Source organism: Chiloscyllium plagiosum, chromosome 1 (assembly GCF_004010195.1).
Source record: "Chiloscyllium plagiosum isolate BGI_BamShark_2017 chromosome 1, ASM401019v2, whole genome shotgun sequence".
NCBI classification, from domain to species: domain Eukaryota; kingdom Metazoa; phylum Chordata; class Chondrichthyes; order Orectolobiformes; family Hemiscylliidae; genus Chiloscyllium; species Chiloscyllium plagiosum.
In genome coordinates, this window is record NC_057710.1 from 143,041,507 (window position 1) to 143,047,413 (window position 5,907).

A 5,907-nucleotide genomic window follows, 5' to 3' on the forward strand; every position below is an offset into this window, starting at 1 on the left:
TTCCTATCATATACCCATCCAAATGCCTCTTAAATGTTGCAATTGTGACAGCCTCCACCACTTCCTCTGCAGCTCATTCCATACCCGTACTAACCCCTGTGTGAAAAAGTTGCCCCTTAGGTCTCTTTTATATCTTTCCCCTCTCACCCTAAACCTATGCCCTCCATGTCTGGACTCCCCGACCACAGGGAAAAGACTTTGTTTATTTACCCTATCCATGCCCCTTGTAATTTTGTAAAACACTATAAGGTCACCCCTCAGCCTCTGACGCTCCAGGGAAAACAGCCCCAGCCTGTTCAGCCTCTCCCTATAGCTCAAACATCCTTGTAAATCCTTTCTGAACCCTTTCAAGTTTCACAACATCTTTCCGATAGGAAGGAGGCCAGAATTGCATGCAATATTATGGGGCAGCACGGTGGCTCAGTGGTTAGCTCTGCTGCCTCACAGCACCAGGGACTTGGGTTCAATTCCCACTTCAGGCAACTGTCTATGTGGAGTTTGCATATTCTCCCCATGTCTGCGTGGTTTTCCTCCAGGTGCTCCGGTTTCCTCCCACAATCCAAAGATATGTAGGTTAGGTGAATTGGCCATGCTAAATTGCCCATAGTGTTAGGTGGATTAGTCAGGGGTAAATATAGGGGAGGGTGGGTTTCTCTTCGGAGGGTCGGTGTGGACTTGTTGGGGTGAAGGGCCTGTTTCCACACTGTAGGTAATCTAATCTAATTTAATATTCCAACAGTGGCCTAACCAATGTCCTGTACAGCCGCAACATGACCTCCCAACTCTTATACTCAATACTCTTACCATAAAAGAAAGCATACCAAACACTATCCTATCTACCTTGAAATCGCATCTTTAGGTCTGGACTCACCCAGGAGGAGAAACCTTTTTTTTAAGCATCCACCCTGTCGTGGTCTTACACAAGATGTCATATAACAAGATAAAACAGGAAAATATTGCAAACAAAATGTTTGTGCTATTTTGATGTTAAAACAGTGATTCAGGACAGCCTTGCCAGAAATTCTACTCCAGGTAGTGTGGATCAGGGACTAAATACCACAGTCATTTCCAAGTCATTAGAGTGAAATGTATCTTAACACATTGCACCCTGTTCAGGAATGCAAAATCAGGATAACTTCCAGCTCCACAAACCCGACCCAGGAAAAACATTACATCAAAAAGTCAGACTTTATATCTAGGGGAGGGTAAAATGGGAGTCTGATTCACTACATCTGGAAGTAATTCAGAGGTGGTGGGGTGTGAGGACGGGCTGGGAAAAAAACCTGTCTGTGATCCAGAACTGTGAAAAGCAAGAGAAAAAAAACATAACAGTCCTCAAGCTGTCATTCCCTTACTCCCATACACTTCCCATGCCGCATCCATGCCATCTCATACCCTCCACCTACCATGCATATGCTCTGTGTTCCTCTGCCAACTCAGTACAAGTGCCCATAATGTCTATGCCAATCTATTGTTAAGGTCCTTCATAACTTCCATGCCAACCTTTGTCTCCACAATTCTTTGGTTCTCTATGTCCCCTGTCAACTTAGTGCCAACTTGTACCCTCAATCATCGTCTTTGGCCTTTCACCTGTCTCCCAATAAGGGATTTTAGATCTTCACTTTTGAAGATTTGGCCTCTGACTTTACTCAAAATCCATTATGACATAAACAGCCAAAACACTGCTCACTTCCCAGTTGCTCAATCGTCTCTCCTGCGTCTGCAGCCCACTGGAGGGCACAATTCTGGCAAAGAGGTGCTCTGAGTAAAACATCTCTTTGACCCAATTGCTAATTTCCCTAACAGACCACCACTGCATATACAGTAAACATTTCTTTGCTTACTGCCCATTCTCTAGCAAGCAGCTTCATTTCAGCTCCACTTAGCTGGTAAGTGCCCCAGGACTTCTCTAAGCTCCAATACCCAGCAGCACTGAGCCAGTAACTTCCTGTCACCTTCTCAGCTCTAAGCTTCCCCGAGCCTTGGCTACGTGGAGCCAGGAGCATACCACTGTCTCTTCAGGAGCACTGTGAACGGCAGCACTTTAGCTGCATGAAGCCTATTCATTTGCTTCAGACTAGCTGTTCACCAACTGCTGCCCACTGACCCTTGAACTGATCTTTGTGACCTGAAATACCTCCATAGGGTTCTGTTCCTATTCCAAGACAGAATTGAATGCATCAAACTTCGGGAACACTCTCCAGTTAAGCAACTGACACTTCCCACAGGTGCTAACTTAGAGCACCAAAGGGAATAAGTTTTCTACAAAAAAGCTTTTATCGTACACAATTTTCACAGAGATGGAGACCCTCTTTGTACAAAAAAAATTTGGCCAAACTCCTTGTTCTTATCTGTGCTCTGTCTCCAAGGAAAATAATCCATGCTAATGATATATTAAATATAAACACCCTTGGAATTACCTTGATAGTATTCAAAGAAAAGCAGGGATGTCTAGCATTCCCAAGCTCAACACTTCAAAAATAGATTCAAAGGATTGTAAAGTTATCAAGGGAATTTACATAATTTTGATTAGTAAAGCTTGCGTACGTGAACGTCGCAAATTAATAATTTCAAACTGTACAATTTATGGACTCCATTTCAACACAAATATGCCAGCATAACGTTCAAGAATACTAAGTTAATGAATGCCATCAGATTTTATTAAAAGTATAATCAAGTAAAATGCTCATCTAACAACATAAAAATGGCGTAACTACCAAACAAAAGGAACATTCATTGTCTTTATCAGAAATGCAAGACAAACTTCAAAGTGGATCCAAAAAACCTATAATCCACATATTCCTGTTTGCTATGATCTGGCTGCACCACTCGCAAAATGAAAATTTTCACTGTACCTAGGCATACGTGACAATAATAAATCAAATCAAAAAAGGTCTTGGACAAAAAAGTTCTTCCTTCCTCAAGAAAAAACCCACCAGAAATCCGGGACTGTAGAGATGTTTAAAATCATGATTGGATAAATAGACAAAGGAGCTTCAGCCTGAATTGCTGTGCTCTTTCAGCACCATTGATCCAGAATCTGTTTTCCAGCATCTGCAGTCATTGTTTTTACCTAAATAGACAAAACCCTTTCCCTAGGGTGGGGGAGTCCAGAACTAGAGGGCATATGTTTAAGGGGAGAGGGGAAAGATATAAAAGCGACCTCAGGTGCAACTTTTTCACACAGAGGGTGGTACGTGTATGGAATGAGCTGCCAGAGGAAGCGGTGGAGACTGATACAATTGCAGTATTTAAAAGGCATGTGGATGGGGATATGAATAGGAAGGGTTTAAAGGGATATGAGCCAAGTGCTGGCAAATGGGACTAGATTAGGTTAAGATATCTGGTCGGCATAGACGAGTTGAACTGAAGGGTCTGTTTCCATGTTGTACTTCTCTATGACTCTATGACTCTATAATCAGGTAAGCCCAGCCATTACAGACCAGTCATTGAGGAAGCTTTAGGAACAAATATTTGGAGTGAAATTAGTTGCCACATAGAGAACCGTGTGCTGATTAGAAAACGTCATCCTGGATTTCTAATGGGAAAATCATATTTGGCTAACTTACTGGAGGGAACAGAAAGGCTTAGTGAGGGTAACACTGGTTGAGATAGTACTGATATCATCTCAGATGGAATTTAATACAATGCCACAATAGACTTGTGAGGAAAGTTATAAGTCATAGTATAAAAGGGACAGTAGCAACTCAAATCTTTTGAGTGGTCGGAAGCAGAGAGTAATTCAATGGCAAATTTTCAGGTTAGAGGAAGGATTGCAGTGTGGAATTCCATTTTTGGTCAGTTTTTGGCTTACTTTCTTGATATATATTAATGATCTAGACCTTGGTGTGCAGGGGACAGTTTTGAAGTTTCCAGATGATGTGAAACCTGGAAGAATTTTAAATGTGTGGAGATGGGTACCTCAAGGAAAGGTAGGAGGGGGAGGCAGGTAGTGCAGGAGTCTCATGTGGCTATCCCTATCTCAAACAAGTATGCTATTCTGGAAAATGTTGGGGATGATGGACTCTCAGGGAAATGGAGCACAAACAGCCAAGTTTCTGGTATCAAGACTGGCTCTAATGTAATGAGGGTTACGCTAGGTCCCAAATGATTGATTGTGGTAGGAGACTGAGTGAAAAAGAATGGTGCTGCAAAAGCACAGCAGGTCAGGCAGCATCCAAGAAGCAGGAGAATCGGCGTTTCAGGCACCAGCCCTTCATCAGGAATTTCTGTTCTCCTGCTCCTTGGATGCTGCCTGACCTGCTTGCTTTCCCAGTGCCACCCTTTTCGACTCTAATTCTCTAGTCCTTACTTTTCCTGTGACAAGGGACTCTCTAATCAAGGGCACAGACAGACGTTTCTGTGGCTGACAACAACAAATCAGAATGATATATTGCTTCCCTGGTGCCGGGATCAAGGATATCTCAGAAACAGTGCAGAATAGTCTCAAAGGGGAAAGGGACTAGCAGGAGATTGTTGTGCACATTGGAACTAATGACATAGGAAGCAAAAAGTATGTGATTCTGAAGGGAGAATACAGAAAGTTAGGCAGGAATTTAAAAAGGAGGTACTCAAGGGCAGTGGTTAGCACTGCAGTCTCACAGCGCCAGGGACCCGGGTTTGATTCCAGCCTCGGGCGACTGCCTGTATGGAGTTTGCACATCCTCCCCATATCTCCGTGGGTTTCCTCCGGGTGCTCCGGTTTCTTCCCATAATCCAAAGATGTGCAGGTCAGGTGGATTGGCCATGCTACATTGCCCATAGTGTTAGGGATATTAGTCAGAGGGAGATGGGTCTGGTTGGGTTGCTTGTAGGGTCGGTGTGGACTTGTTGGGCCAGATGGCCTGTTTCCACACCGAAGGGAATCTAATGTAATATCTGGATTACTCCTGTTATTTTGAACTAGTGAGGGTAGGAATAGGAGGATAGAGCAGATGGATGTGTGGGTGAGGAGTTGGTGCAGGGGAGAAGTGTTCACATTTTTGGATCTTTGGAATCTATTCTGGAGTAGAAGTGACTTGTACAAGAAGGATGGATTGCATCTGAATTGGAACTAATTGTTTGCGACTAATATACTGGCAAGGAGATTAGTAAGGTTGGGGGGTGGGGTACCAAGGGAGATATTGAGGAAAGACATCAGTTTCAGACTGCTATAGTTGGGAAAAGGAGCAAGTCAAACATTCAGGGTAGGCAGGAACTAAAGGTAGGACTGATAAATTAAACTGCATTTATTTCAATGCAAGAGGCCTATCAGGGAAGGCAGATGAATTCAGGGCATGATTACTTGGCTGGAACTGAGAAATAAGAAAGGGATGATCACCTTATTGTGATTGTACTATAGACCTCCCAAAAGTCAATGGAAAATTGAGAAGCAAACTTGTAAGGAGATCTCAACTATCTGTAAGAATAATAGTTTGGTTTTGGTAGGGGATTTTAACTTTCCAAACATAGACTGGGACTGCCATAGTGTTAAGGGTTTAGATGGAGAGGAATTTCTTAAGTGTGTACAAGACAATGTTCTGATTCAGTATGTGGATGTACCTACTAGAGAAGGTGCAAAACTTGACCTACTTTTGGGAAATAAGGCAGGGCAGGTGACTGAGGTTGAGTGCGTGGTGCTGGAAAGGAACAGCAGGTCAGGCAGCATTCAAGGAGCAGGAGAATCGATGTTTCGGGCAAAAGCCCTTCATCAGGAATGAGGCCGGGAGCTGAGGGGGTGGAGAGATAAATGGGAGGGGGGTGGGGCTGGGTGGAAGGTAGCTGAGAGTGTGATAGGTGAATGGAGGCAGAGGTAATGATGATAGGTCAGAGAGGAAGGTGGAGTGGATAAGTGGGAAGGAAGATGGACAGGAGGACAGGTCATGGGGGTGGTGCCGAGTAGGAAAGTTGGAACTGGGATAAGGTGGG